Source organism: Camelus dromedarius, chromosome 17 (assembly GCF_036321535.1).
Source record: "Camelus dromedarius isolate mCamDro1 chromosome 17, mCamDro1.pat, whole genome shotgun sequence".
Classification (NCBI taxonomy): domain Eukaryota; kingdom Metazoa; phylum Chordata; class Mammalia; order Artiodactyla; family Camelidae; genus Camelus; species Camelus dromedarius.
In genome coordinates this window covers 16,983,764-16,999,279 of record NC_087452.1, presented here as the reverse complement: position 1 = coordinate 16,999,279, position 15,516 = coordinate 16,983,764, and the positions used below count along the sequence as shown (strand labels likewise).

The following is a 15,516-nucleotide window of genomic DNA, read 5'->3' as shown; positions in this document are numbered from 1 at the left end:
AACCTATTTGCATTTTCATATTTAAACTGTGTTTCTTGTAGGTAGCATTTGGTCGGCATTGCTTTTGTTTTGCAGTTGGACAGTCTTCTTCCTTTTCATTGCAGTGTTTAGACCATTTACATTTGAAGTGCTTATTGATATGGTTAGATTTAAGTTTATCATCTTGATACTTGTGGCATCTGTTCTCTGTTTTCCTTTTCCTTTTCCTGTCTCCTTTTGGATTGTGTATTTATGATTCTGTTTTATCTTCTTTGTTGGCTTATTAGCTTATTAGTTATAACTTTATTTTGTATTTTAGTCATGACTCTAGAATTTATATATGTTTGAGTCGTCAACCATTTTCATGTGCTATTATACCGCTTTGTATATAATAATCATATAATTGTATACTTCCATTTCTTCTCTTCCAACATTTGTACTATTGTAAAACATTCACTTTTGCATATGTTATAAACATCACCATATATTATTATTATTTTTGTTTAATTCATCAATCCTCTTTTTAGATAAATTTTAAAATGTTACTTATATGCTGATATAATTACTATTTTTCTAATTACCTTGTATTCCTTTGTATCCATATTTCTATCTTTTGTTATTTTCTTTCTGTTTGGAGCAATTTCTTTACATTTCTTATAGTGCAAGTTTGCTGGTAGTGAATTCTTTTAGCTTTTGTCTGTGTGGAAAAGTCTTTATTTCATATTCATTTTTAAAAGGATTTTTTGCTGGGTTCAGTGCTGGGTTGACAGTTTGTCTCGGTGTATTAAAGATGTTGTTCCACTGTCTCCTCTCTTGTATTGTTTCTGATGATAAACCTGCAGTCATTCTTTGTTCCTCTATGAAATGTCGGGGTTTTGCTTTGGCTGTTCTTAAGATTTTCTTTACCACCGCTCTTGAGCAATTTCAATGTAATGTGCTTTGGTGTAGTTTTCTTCATGGTTCTAATACTTGGGCCATACTGAGCTTCTTGGACTGTGGAATAGCAAATTTGGAAAAAAATTCAGTCATTATCTTTTCAGATATTTTTATGTCCCACTCCATACTTGGGGGATTTGGTTACATGTGTGTTATGTTGCTTGAAGTTGTCCCCTAGATCACGGATGGTGGTTTTTTTTGTTGGTGGTGGTGGTGTTTTTTTGTCCATTCCTTACTCCCCTTCTTTTCCTCTGTTCTTTCTCTATCCATCCCTCCCTTCTTTCCTTCTTTCTTTCTTTCATTCTTTTATTTTTCCTTTTTGTTTTTTTCTTTTATTCATTCTCTCTTCTGTTTTCCATTTTGGATAGTTCTCATTGCTGTTACCTCAAGTTCACTTTTCTTCTGTAACGTCTAACTTGCCATTAGTCCCATCCACTGCATTCTGCATCTCAGATGTTGTAGTTTTCATTTCTAGAAGTTCAATGTGGGTCTTTTTTTTTTAATACCTTGTATGTCTCTATTTAACTTTTAAAGATAAGGAATATGGTTATAATAACTGTTTTAATATCTTTGTCTACTAATTCAAATATGTTTGTTCTAGGACAGTTTTAATTTATTGATTTTTTTTTCTCTTCATATGGGTCATATTTTTCTGCTTCCTTTCATTGTCTAGTTAATTTCTGATTGGATGCTAGTTATGAATTTTACCATGTTGGGTGCCAGATACTTTTTTTTATTCTTGAGATTTGTTTTATTCTTGAGATTTATTTCTTGAGATTTGTTCTGGGATGCAGTTAAGTTACTAGGAGGTAGTTTTCTCCCTTAATATCTTGAGTTCAGGATTTTTTAGGCAGTGCCTGAGCATTATTTACTCTAGGGTAATTAATCCTCACTACCAAGGCAAGACCCTGCTAAGTGTGCTAACCAGCGTCTTGTGAATCTTGAGGTTTTCCATTCTGACTGATAGTAGCAGGCACTGTTGCCAGCACTGAGTGAAAGCTGGCTACTGTTCTCTCTAATCCACCAGCCTCTGCCTGAGTTTCCCCTCCCTCTGCTGCAGGCTACAGACTCTTAAGACAGCAATCTGGAGTCATCATGGGACTCAACTTATTTGTTTCCCGTTTTTCAAGGATCACTCTTCCCTTGTTGTCTGTTCTCTGGTGTCTCAAAAACTGATTGGTTGGTTTGTTTTTGTGGGGTTTTTTGGAGAAGGGTTGTTTATTTGTTTTTTGCTTAAGTAGGAAGGTTAATAAATTTCCTGTTATTTCATCCTGGCTGAAAGCAACAGAAGTTTTCAATTCTTGAACTAAATTTTTTTTGCTCCTTTACTTATAGCATCACATGTTTCAAAGAAGTACATTTTCATCTAAGCAATTTTACAGTGATTCGTGTTTATAATAATTTTATTTTTATTATGATTTTCACTTAAGTCAGGGTTACTTTATTATTAGACATATGGAATATTTAAGCTATTTATGTAAGAGAATGTAATTTTTCTGATATTGCCTCTCTTGCATTTTAATTCTTCCTTTGTGAATTAGTCCATGCTTTACTTTGGGAATGTTTCATGTATGACAGAAAAAAAAGAAATAATGTATATACTTCTTTTCATATACTTTGATCCCTATTAGTTTGAACCTACAAATCAGTTTATTCAGGTGTTCCATATGTGTGCTAATTTTTTTTCTGATTAACCCAACACATTCTGAGAGGAATTTATTAAATCTTTCATCCACAATGTTGTATTTTCTTATTTCTTCCTAAAACTCTACTACTCAGAACATTTTGAGATTATAGTATTTGGTGTCTGTTAATTGTTTATTATCATTATGTCTTTATTTCTTATTCTTTAGTCAGGCTTATATTTCACCTGTGTCCATTGTGATTTTTTTTCTCCAAAAGTCCTTTTTTTGCTGTTTTATTGAAATAGTTACCATTGTTTCTTTTTGTTCACATTTTCTCAGTCTTTCTTATTCATTGCTTTATTTTTAAATTGTGTATCCTTTGTTTAAGTGTGCTTCTTGTGGGAAAAAAACATTACTAGAGCTTATATTTTTTTAATCCGACATCAGTCTTTGTCTTTTGAATTTTGAATTTAACATGTTTATATTTACTGTAAATTGGTTGTAGTAAAACTTATTTTTGTGACCATATTTTCACTTTCCTGTATACTGTATTTTCCATCTTCCCTTTATTCTCTACTGCTAGTTTAAATCTTATACACACCATTTTCTTTATCTTGATGTGGTTGTCCCTACTTATATTAAGATACATATATATCTTAATATATGAAACATGCACGTAATAATATATATACACATGTGTGCATATATATATACATATATACATATATATATATATACACACACACACACACACATAACCATACTTCCCTATACATTTCTTAAACTTACAAAAAGTGACACATTCACTCTGGAAAAGGCAACTCCTCTAGCTTGCTCTTTCCTTTCTCTTATACTTTCAGACCTGAGCCCACACCTCAACACCTGCGTGTTGGTATCAACTCGAATTTATCTCTGGATTATTAAGAATGTGTATAGGTTTTGTCCTTGCTTTTGTGCAAAGTAAAATAAACTCTGCTATGTTATTTACTTACTTTTATTTTCAAATACAATTTTCTCTACGATTTCTCCTTTTCACTGGAGTACTTCTTCCAGGTGTGTTCTCTGAAAGTTCTATGCTGAAAATCTACTTTTCACTTCGTATTTAAATGACAGCTATCTATCTGGAATAATAATAATATGTCTGATGTGTCTGACTTTTCTCTGTAAGCTCATGCAGCCTGTGGTTTCCACTAACTTGTCCCGCAAAATGAATTCTAAGGAAAAGCTGACGTCTAAACCCTCGGGGTCTGGAGGGGAGTTTGACCCTCTAGCGTCGTAGTCTGGGGTTGACCTTAGCATTTTCCCTCCTCTCTACTATCTGAACCTGACCCCGTACGGAATTTGCTTGTGCTTCTGCTTTCAACACTGCAGTTTTCCGAGAGCAGACTCCCTTAGTTGGGATCTTTTATGCCACAGGGGAGAAGAAGAGGAGGGGAAGGGAAAGCTCAGGGGAGGCTGCCTCTGCCTGTATCTGAGTTACCTCTTCCCAACTCCTCCTGGCTTCCGGCACCATTACCCTCTTACCCTTAAGCCCTCAGTTTCTAGGCTCATAGACACTCTTGAAGCCCTCTGGAAGGGAGGTCCTGGAAACTCTTCTCATATTTCTTGTATCACTCTAAAAATTGAGACTTTCAAGAAATAAAGATGTAAACTGCAAAAAAAAAAAAAAGACCTTCAGAGGCTTTTCTCCAGCCATCTGCCCACCACCTCACTTGCCCATTGTTACGTCCTACTCAGTCTTTTGAGGATATGGGATTTTTGGTCTCAGGGTTAATCCTTGGAAACCTAGCCTTGGTCTCCTCACTTTTGGAATCTTTATGTTCTTTTTTGGGCTCTGTGACCTCCACCCTGGCGGGGGCACTGTGTCAAGCTCTTCTCAGACCCTAGTATCTTAAGTTGTAGTTCTCTCTGCTCCAGTTTCTCTTTCTCCCTACTGGTCAACCAAAATTCATTCTGGTTGGAGACACTGTCCTTACCTCTTGCTTCCCTACTCAGAATTTCATAAAACAAGTTCCATTGGGGATTCTGAGATACCATTCACAATTCTTCCTTTTCCCTGACAAAATCTAAATCAAGAATCTCCAGGTCTAGGCTCCTAAGGCACAAGTTGATCATTATTAGAATTCCAAATGAAATGTTCCAGTCTTAAGCTGAGATTCTTATGTAGTAACTTAAAAGGTAAAGTATGTATTAACCTAAAAAGATGTCAGCTTTGGAAACTATACCCAGGGGAGTCAACTTTTTTTTTGTTTTTTCCCCAGCCATTGGCATCCCTTCCTTTCCCTCTAATGCTGATTGTGTCAATTATTCATTAGGGAAGTCTGGGGTTTCTCCCTGAACAAGAGTAGCTGAGGTCCGCAGTGAGGTCAGACCCCTTTTCCCTACGCCAGCTCAGCACATGCCTTCCCTGAGGTGAAGCTATCAAAGGCAGTGGGGGTTGCCCAGGAGGGGACCCGCCAAAATCAAGTTTCTTCCAGACACAATCCATAGTGCATAAAAATTAATCAAGTCCTACCATGACTTGCTTTATTCATAATACTTAATGGTCATGTAATAGGAGTTTTTATTCAGCAGTTAAAGTTCATAAGTGCGGGTTTTACATGGAGATAGGTATTATGCTGATGGGTTAATTACACACCTTTTTGCACACCAAAGGAAATGGGTTCTGCAGGTTTTGTAATTAAGGAAGGACTTCTGAGAGAGAATGAACCTAAGGTGAACTGATCTTTCGGAAAATGTTTATTTTTAAATTAGTAACTCTTTGAAAATGTGCAGCCCAGGAAATACTTGTGGTAAGAAGTTGTTTATACATAAACAACACGCTCTTCTCCACCCTCCACCCACGATTTTCTAGTTCTCTTGCTACAAAAGAAATGTTTTTGTTTTATGAACTTAATTACGCTCTAAGTAATTACCAGAGCTCCTTTGCTTTAAGGCTAGCATAAGAGACTTTTCCCCCTGGCAAGGATGTCGATTTTAAATTCATTAAGTAAGTCACCTGCTGTTGGACCAAAAATGATTCAGGTGGATCTCCACATCTTGATTTCACTGAACGGAAACTATATAGTTTCTGCAACTGAGATTTTGTTTTCATAGGACAAGGATTTTACCTTCCCTCTGTTATTGAAACCAAAATATCATTTACTCTTTCCTGCCCCATCCCACACCCCTGCACATATCCAGCCCCAACCTCCTCCCGGACTCCTTTAACCAGCTGCCTATTCAACACGTCAAGCTGGGTGGTCAGGAATCCTCTTGAGTTGGAAAGTGTAGACGAGTCTCTCAGTGTTTCCTTAGACCTGTTTCTCGTGAAGTCTTCCCAGTTTGGGGGATGACAACTCTTCTTTCGGTTGATCATGTCCAAACAACTTGGAGTCTTCACTGACCTTGTCCGTTTCTCAGGATGGACCATATTCAGCAACAAGTTCCGTTGGCTCTATTTTCAAAATAGAAGTCCCCGCACCATCTCCCCTGCTGCCCCCTGAGTCCCGGCCACCAGAGTCTCTCCTGCAGCCGATCTCTTTGCTTCTGTAGCTGTCTCCCTACATTTACAACACGGCAGCCAGAAGGGTCCTTTTAAAGCTCAAATCGGTGGATGTCACGCTTGTCCTCACGACCTCCAGTGGCTCCCATTTCACCAAGAAGAAAAGCAAACGTCCTCACAGTGAGCTCACTGATGCATGACGTCGTCAGCTCCCCACTCCCTTGCCGGCCTTCTGCCCTGCAATCCTCTTCCCCACCCCCTCTGCTCCAGACTCAGAGCCTTTGCCTTCTCTGTTCCCTCTGCATGGAATGCTCTTGTCCCAGATATCCAGCCGCCTTGCTTCTTTGGACCTTAATTTAAGTGTCACGTGATCACTGAGGTCTTTACTATGGCAACCACCCCACCAGCCCTCTTCTGGGCACTTTCTGTCCCTCTTCCCTGCTTTGTTTTTCTGCCGACCACCTGCCATCATCTAACCTGCTGTTTATCATCTGCTTCCCTTTTCTAGAAAGGAAGGTATAGGAGGGCAGAGATTCTTCCTCACTTTGTTCACTGCTGAACCCCCAGAAACTAAAACGGTGTCTGACACGCAGTAGGCACTCAGTGTGACTATTGAGGAGATGAGTGGTCTGTCTCTAAGGTGCCACTCGGTTATAAGCAACTTGAGGGCTGGAGACTATGTCCCTCAGTGCTGTGGATTCAACACAGTGCTTAGCACTAGTGGGGGGTAAGTGGACAATTGTTTTGGCCTCCCGAGCATCACTGGTATTTCTTAGAGGGAACAGTTTTACCCAATTCAGTGTGATTCTGGTGAATCTGGCAAACGTTCCCTGCAAGGATGACCGATAGGCGGGTGTCCCTCCTGCTGTGGCCACTAGGACTGACTGGGAGACGGTGGGGTGACCAGGCTGGGCCAGTCAGAGTCCATCCCCCACTACACATCTCTGAAGATGAAGACGGGCGTCCCTGACTCCAGACTCAGGCACGGCACTGCCTGTGGTCACCTTCTTTACTACACAGAGGAAACCAGGGGCGGTGTTCCAAATAGCTAGCAGCTGGAGTGGCATGGACGGTGTCAATCAGAATTGGACACCAGGTAAAAACAGTGACACTCTCCTATGGCCCTGTGCCAGCTGAGTTCCAGCAGCAGAAACCCGCCTATGGTAGGAGGGTGTCAGGTTTATACACCACGGGATGCAGTGTTGGGGTTGGAACGGGGGGAGGGAGACCAAGAGAGGAAATATTTAGTAGGTGGGGAAGGAAACACGTACACGGGACGTACATGCCACCCTTTGAGTCCCTGCTCTCTGGGTCCCATCTTCCTCTGTTCTTTAGCATCTTTTATATTCTTAATTGACCCGCTAATTTGAGGCTATGAAGACATTGGTGAAAAATCACCACTTTTGGAGAGCCGAGGCCAAGTGTTAGTTACCCCTCTGTCTGTTGAGCTGTGATTCTGTATTGGATCCTGAATTCAGCCAAACCAGAAGCCAAGTTTCCCTCTGATCAAAAAATGAGAGAAACAATATAAAATGCATCCAAGTTATTTTCCAGTGACTGGGATCAGCTCTCCCCTTTTTGCATCTTGGATTTTGCTGGACTTGGTGAAACACATTTTGCTTCTGTTTCGGCTCCAAAGAAGGAGACCGCTCTTCTCCCTAATACCAGTGTGTTTAGAGTTGTAATTTTACTTGCAAAATGACAGGAGAAGGATCATTTAGGCCAAGTATGTGGCATGTCATGTGATTCTTTCTTATAAAGCCATGGTTACGAGTGGTCTAGCTCCTGCTTCTGTCTTGAGCGTCATCTCGCCCAGGCTCTCGCTCACATTTGGAGCTCCAGACATACAGGCCTCCTGTCAAATCCTTGAACGTGGAAACTCAGAAGGCTCTTTTCTGCTGTAGGACCTTGGTGCATGTTGTCTCCTCTGTCCATTGCCCACCCCCACTCCCACAGTATATTCATTAGGACTATTTGATTACAAAAGAAGAAAGCCACCTCAAACTGGTACATCCAAGGTTTATTGGCTCTCATAATTGGAAGCTGGTAGCATACTGAAGCTTCAGGCATGGCTGGATCCTGGAGCTCAAATGAGGTGATCAGCATATTTCTATTTTTCCTTATTCCCAGTGTTGATCTCCATCTCCCCTCCTGGCTTCCTGTGTTGGCCTTGGTCTCGGCTCTCAGTCTTGTTCTAGGCTCCTCCCTTTGTCTTTCTCTTTCGTCTCTGTTTTCTTTGATTTCCTTTTCTTTAGGTGGCTCTCTTCCACGTTAATAGCACAAACAGCCACCCATAGCTCTAGGCGCATGTCCTGGCCAATCAGCAGTTCCTTCAGGAAGAGTATGTCTCTGAACAGTTCTAATAAATCTTGAGAGGAGCTCTGAGCAGGTGAGCTGACAGGGTGGGAGACAGCGGCTGTCCCAAAGGAAAATCAGGGCGCTGTGCTTGCCGCATGGCAGTGGATGCCAGGAAACCAGCTCGTCGCGCGTCTGCCTGGAATGGCACTCACGCATCTCAGGTCTTCACTCGGTGTCTCGTCCTCTCAGACCTGTGTCCTGACCCATCCTCCCGAGAGGACATTTCTCTGTGTGTTACCCGTTCTTGTAACACCTGGGATCTTACATTTCAGTTTGAGGCTAATGGAGGAAGACCTGGCTCCCGGCTAGGGTGTAAAATACAGGACAACAGGCACTGAGTCTGTTTTCCCTCAACGGTGTGTCCCATGTATTAGAAATAAAATTCCATGGCTTACTCTTTTAAAAAGATTTCTTTTTGCTTTCAACTTTATTTTTTGTTAGTTTGCATGCTTTCTTTTTTTAAAAACAGTTTTTCATAGATTTATTTTTATTTATTTTTTTGAAGGGGGGAGGTAAGTAAGTTTATTTATTTACTTATTTTTTTACTGGTGGTACTGGGGGTTGAACACAGGACCTCGGGTATGCTAAGCACATGCTCCACCACTGAGCTACACCCCACCTCCCTACCCATGGCTTATTCTTCATACACACACACATGCACACATGATCTCCTTTAGTCATTATACCTTTCTTGTAATGCAAGAATTTTTTTCTGAGGCTTAGAGACATTTGCTGGAAGTTGCGAAGTCATCAAGAGCCCTGGGGATTACTACAAGATCCAAAAAAAAAAAAAGGTGGGGGGACAAAACATTTCACTTCTTGGGAATCTAAGGGGGAGAAAACAAGAAAAATCAGGGCGATGGCCTGTGCCCATGATTAACTAGTGTTTTCTTTTTTTTAACTGTCGCGTATACAGCATAAGATACATATAAAGGAAATGAAAAGAAAATTCAGGGTCAGTAGAAACTTACTATCTCTTTTCTGTTTGTAACCAGGTCCCCACTGATTCCATTTTGCATAAAACTAAAAAAAAAAAAAAAAAAAAAAAGGCCAGGGAGACCACAATCCCGGTCATCTGGACTTGGTTCCAGGCCTGTCTGTCTGCCTCTGCCTCCAGCCTCTCCGGTTGCCACCAGGCATGTTCAGGGTGGTCCCGCAGGGGACAGGAGGGTGGACCTGTCCTCAGGGAGCTCACAGTTCCTCTGGGCGTCTTCCAAGGGGCACCGGATCTCCAAGAAAGGAAGTGGAGACTCTGGACACAAAGGACGTAATGTACCTGTTAGGCTTTTAACGTATCTGAGAGAAAGACAAGGGAAATGTGGGGCCTCTCAGCACTTCAGGCCGGAGCAGGAACAGTCCCTGTGCCGTGAGGCACGTCACAAAGGCCCCAGGACACACGGCACGTTCCGAGTGTTGCTCCTGCTCGTGTCTGGTAGTGGGCACAGCAGGCCGTGTCGGGCTTGCGCTGAAATGGTCTTTCTCCACGTTATTCGATATCTTAAAATATCTTAAAAATGAGTATCAGTGATGCTGTTTGCATTGTCACGTGAGCATATTTGGTACCTTAGGTGAGAGGCTCTTAAGAGGTAAGCCTAAGGTAGCGCTAAGAGGTGGGCCGGCAGAGTCAGCCACGAGGGCACGTGCCAACCTTCCAGAATCATCTCCATGTACCCTTGAGTGCGTGACCTAGAAAGCCCCCATGTCCTCATCTGTACAGTCCCGGTGATCATTCCTATCTGGCAGCTTTGGTGTGAGAGTCTGAGAAGTGATCCTTGGCTTGTTTGGCCGTGAAACCCAGCGGAATGGTATAGGCAGGCAGGCTCTAGTATCTGAGTGCAGGAGCTCAGATTCCACCTCCATCCTTCCTAGCAGGGTATAGTGTGTTAATTCACTCAACAAGTGGGAATGTCGGTTCCTGGTCCTCCTGCTGGGGACGCAGCCGCTGAGCATGCATGCAGGGTCTCTGCTGGTGGAGCGGGAGGGAGATGCGGGGTGAGCCAGGATGCAAATGAACGCAGCTTGTTGCGAGATGCTGTGTGCGATGGAAACGTGGGAGCGGGGGAGGGGGGTGGAGTGTGGAGGGCAGAGCGGCAGGCAGGGTGCCCTGTACACCGCACGAACCAGGAAAGGCCCGTTTTGCAGTGTTTGGAGGGAGGGAGCATGTGAACCACTCAGAGAGTCAGGAAGAGCACATCTACCCCGGAGGGAACAGAAACTCTGAGCCCGGAGGCAGAGCGTACTGGGAGCCCAGGAAGAGCAAGGCGGCCGTGTGGCCCCAGGAGAGGGCAGGCCAGGGGCAGTTTCCTCCCCCGAAGGTGAAGCTGATTTAGCACCATCTCCTCGGGGATGACCGAGCTGGACTGTGGGAAGCAGTGGGATTTGTTAACAAGAATTACGATTGTGCCTTATGCGTGATATATTTCACTGCCATGATGACTCTGTTGAGTGTTTTGCTGGAAAATTCCTTGCTGACCCTGCCCTGGAGTCCCATGCCTCTCAAACTCTAGCTCTTCTGCCTCTGCCTCGAGCAGCTTCTCCCTCCTCCTTCAGAGCTGGCATTACTCTTACACATGCTTGGCGTTTTGATTAAACATTGTGTGTTCCCGAAAGCCTCCTTGATTGTCCCCGGTGGAGCTGGGTGGTCTTCCTATGACGTCCTGTACTTCCCTTCTCTTTAGCACTCAGTGCTTCACAGGACAAAGCAGTGTTTAAGAACTCTTCCCAGTGAGCCGTGGGGTACCGTGGGCCAACACTGTGTCTGTCCTGTTCCCAGTCGGTCTCCAGTGTTGAGTTCTGGCAGGTCATTGAATGCATTTAGTGCGTATTTGTGGGTGGATGGATGGATGGATGGATGGTTGAAAGCGTGCATGCTAGTGAAATTTGCTCCTAACACGGCATGTTACGAGGCAGGGTGCGATTGGACAATATTGTAAGAGTGGTGAAATACGGAATGCCACACAGACTTGTTCACTCTGAGACCAGAGATCTCATCAAGAAAAGTCCCCAAGGGGGAAAATGTTATGAAATTTTTAGAACCTTAAAATTGGAAAGAACCCTTTTTGTCATTTAGTTAAATGTCCTCAATTAAGAGAAAGAGAAAGGGGAGGACCAAAGAGATGAAGTTACTTGCCAGAGTCGCCCGTGCGTTATGGTCAGGGCTGGGCCTGGGAACCTGACATTCAGGTTTCCTAGCGTTTGACTCAGAGTGTGTGTTGGGCACTGCCTACTTCGAGGATCCCAGGATCCTGACACTGAAATGCTGTAAACAATTGTACAAAGAGAAAACTCATGCTGGGCAGGGGTGGGAGGGACATGCATTTTGTGGGGAGGAAATCGCCACCTTCATGTGATAGGTCCTAAACCCTTCAGCATTTATTTGAATACTTCTGTCTGGGTCAGACAGACAATGAATGCTCTGACCTGCTTGGCAGATTTCCCCTCACCCCCATCCGTGGAATTCAAAAGTAGCAAGCTCAATTCAAAAATAAATTATTGGTAAACATTTGAAAGTGAGAAACAAATCCTTCCCGGAACGCTTAGCCCTTCCCTTCAATACACTCTTGAAAATTGCTGAGACTCCATTCCGTGAGGATGCTTGAATCTCTCCCTAAATCATAACATGGGTAAACTTACTGAAATATTTTTACAATTTTATTAGAGGTTTTAATTCAGTGCTTTATCTACCTCTGTTAGACTGCAAAATAGCTTTAAATATTCAAGTGGTAATTAATGAATCTTTTATGTTGCAAATCAAACATTTTCATCTGTGCGCTGGTGGAGTGGTGGTGAGAAAGGATTTAAAGAGTAATTGTTTCTCCCGATTCCACAGTGTTGACTAGCGAGTACCTGCGTTTGCTGTCGTCACCTAGTGGGCCTAAAGCTTAGCATGGATGGTCTGCTGTCTTTCTGGAGGTCAGGATTTCTGACGTGTTTCTTGCCAGAGACATTCCCGACTAGATGGAAAGTCTTTGAATGTGGAATTTTTGCTTGAGTGCAAAATAATAAAAAGCATGTGTATGTTAGGGAAAAAAATAAAAGGGATCAGCTTAATGGCAAATGAGCATTGGCTTACATTAATATTCTGTTACAGTAAAAACTTCTATTTAATAAATTTTCTCCAGACTCCCCCCCCCTCCAGAATCTAATGTATTTTTCTAAGTGGCATGCCAACTGAAAGTATACGTGATACATTTGATTTATGTTAAGTCAATAACACGCAGAAGCCATTTAAAATTGTATTTCGAGTGGAGAAATATCAATTCGAGGAAACCCATGTAGTCCCCTAGATTGAGAAGGGAGAAGTGTTAGCTTTTCAGAGGCTGAAATGCCTTGTAAATATTATTCTATTTAGAAGATGTTTTTCAAATGTGCTTGTGTTTTGTCGAGTGGCAAGAAAGTACGCCCGGAATCCTGCAGTTTAGTTTAGAATCAAAAATTAAGCCAGTATTAAAGACTTTATGGAGCAAAATAGTCTTCCTCTCTCTTTCTGTCACTCATAAGAAATGAGCCAGTTAGAGCAGCTCTCAAGAAAGCTCACAAAAGGATTGACGAATTCGTCATGGGAAGCCACCCTGTGTTCTTCTAGGGCCTTAATTAATACTGGACTTGGTGACATCCATGTATCAGAGCAATAAGCTAAACAGGAAGCAATTTATGTCACCCAAAGCTTTTTAACAAATCGATGCAACTATTTGTAATTACTTGTTTCACAAGATTAAAAGTGCTAAGGCCTGATCTCCGCTCACGGATTTGTGGTCAACCTGACCTGTGCTTCCGTTGTTTAAAAAAAAAAAAAGAGAGCGAGAGAATTGGTGATCCGCAGTGACTTCCATCAAGTAATCCATATTGCTAATATTTCTGGAATTTTAATGTAGTTACAATTTATAGCCGATCAAATGTGGTTACCTAAATTGCTGTTGCTAGTAGACAGTTTAACTGTCTTTATTAATTACAGTATAATTTAATGTTTGAGTACCGGCACTTGTGTTGGTCATTTTTACAGCCAGAGCAGTTATCTGCCTTATGACGAACCATTTTAGCATTTTCAATGGAAATTTGCTAATATGATGAGTGATAAAAATGTCACATGCTGGTAAATAATGATTATTGCTTTGGCTGAAATTAATTCTTGAAAGGCCGGTTACCTTCAAATTAACATTATAACTTGAAGCTTGTCTTTTTTTTCCCGTCCCTATAATCTTAGTATAAGCCAAAAAAAAAAAAAGCCCGTTGATCATATCAAATGGATATACATATTATATATATGCATTTTTTTATATACTAAGCATGGAATGTCATTTTACAATAAGGGTGGGAATAAGATGACATCGGTTTTGTTTTTTAAAAAAACAAAATGCTGTTTAAAAATAAATACAAGTGGGTTATATCTAGAGTGATGGCTTTCTAATCCAAATATTGTCCCACAGTTACACCAGTGTTTTTGTATGTAATTTAATTTCCCTCCAATGTGAATTCTGTCTTAAACCTTTCATCCATCAGTCCATTTCTTACATGAAGGTTTGAGACCCAACTTCACTTGATTCAAATAAAGAATATTTTTATTTAACTCAACTACAGTAGAGAGGAAAGAAAAAAAATCATGATCGCTACCCTATGCAGAAATATGCAATTTCATTAAAGAAGGCAAAATCTAGTAAGTTAAGAAAGACTAATTATACTCTGTTGTGATCCTTTTCTGGGGGAAGGAAGAGGTTGTTACCGTCCTGCAGCTGGTTGTGTTGGTGTGAAACTGGTCTTCCTCAAAGTTTAGGCTCTTTACATAAAGGCTGCGGTTTAAAAGAAGAGCCTGCAGTTGGGGTTTACCGTCTTGTTTGTCTGAGTGACAAGCCCTAAAATGAATATGTAAAAGAGTGTGTCCCTGCCCTAGAACAACTTGTGAAATACAATTAAAAATGTAGTATGCATCAGCCAGCAAATCTTGACTAATGCGTTGTCGCACTTGCTCTGGGTCCCTCGGTTTAACTCAAATGTGTGTACATATTTAATTTTACCAGTTGCAATGCTGTAAGCAGTATTTGTGTTTAAGCATGATATTTAAAGGCATTTCAATTAACCCTAATATATTCTTAGTAGCTAGATAAGAATAAAGGGTTCAAATGTTTTACTAATTATCAGACTAGAGGGCTTTTCGGTGGTGGCATAACTGTTAATGAAAAGTGGACATTACTTTGCAACATTAACAGCTAAACGTATATGAAAAAAATCCCCCCCCCAATACGGCTTTTCAAAACAATGCTGGGAAAGAACCTTTACCCATTCCTCAGCATCAGCTGGTCTTTGCCGAATAAAAACTGCAAGGTTAATTTTCAAGTCATCTCTTGGCTTGTGTTATGTGCTCTGAATTATGTACGTTAACAGTTACATAGTTACCGCGGTTCGGCCACTTGAAAGCGCTGCTTCCAATATTCCAATTGAATTTTTTAGTCAGAAAGGATGCCCAAAGTAATTAATCCTTAGAACACATACAACAGAATAAAATTAAACAGAAAGAGCAAATTTTTCTAGAGGTATGCAATTTTTAAAGACCTCAAAAATCAAGATGATTTTTTTGGAAATATTTAGTGACGGGAGCTTTCCTGTTTTCTGCACAGAAGGCAGTTATCTACCATCCTTTTTGATAGAATATTTTTATAAAATCATTTGTTCTAATCTCAGCGTTTATCATTATATGCAAAAAGATTTCTTGATGAGAATATTATAGACGGTGCATGTTTTTGACATTAGCATTTTATTTGGATGACTAATCTTGCAGATGTGAAATTTTAATGAATTATTCATGAACTTGCTTTCCTCTGAAATTTCAGTTTGCTCTTAATGCTAGTTATTCAATATTTTGTTTTTTTTCCCCCCTCCCTGTAAAATTTGATGAAGGAAAATAAGACTGTGCTTCCCAGAGAGAAAAGGTAGCCTCTCTCACATTTTTCCCCCCAATTCTCTAAGTGGAGACTTTTCACTTTGAAATCCTGAGGGTATGTGCGTCGGCCCTCCGTGATGATGAAAGCTTTTAGTTAAGATTGATTTTAATTCTGCGTTGGAAGCAGCTGGTGCTAAACCCAAGGCATATGCCAAACATACACTCTCAGCGGGTCAGGAGGGGAAAGAAACTTAGGCTGT

General features: G+C 41.2%; 1 long non-coding RNA gene across 1 annotated transcript in view; it reads left to right on the top strand.

Annotated features, from left to right (window-relative positions):
* LOC105095265 (uncharacterized) overlaps positions 1-15,516 on the top strand; it is a 743,648-nt gene that overhangs the window by 715,065 nt on the left and 13,067 nt on the right. The window lies entirely within an intron of this gene.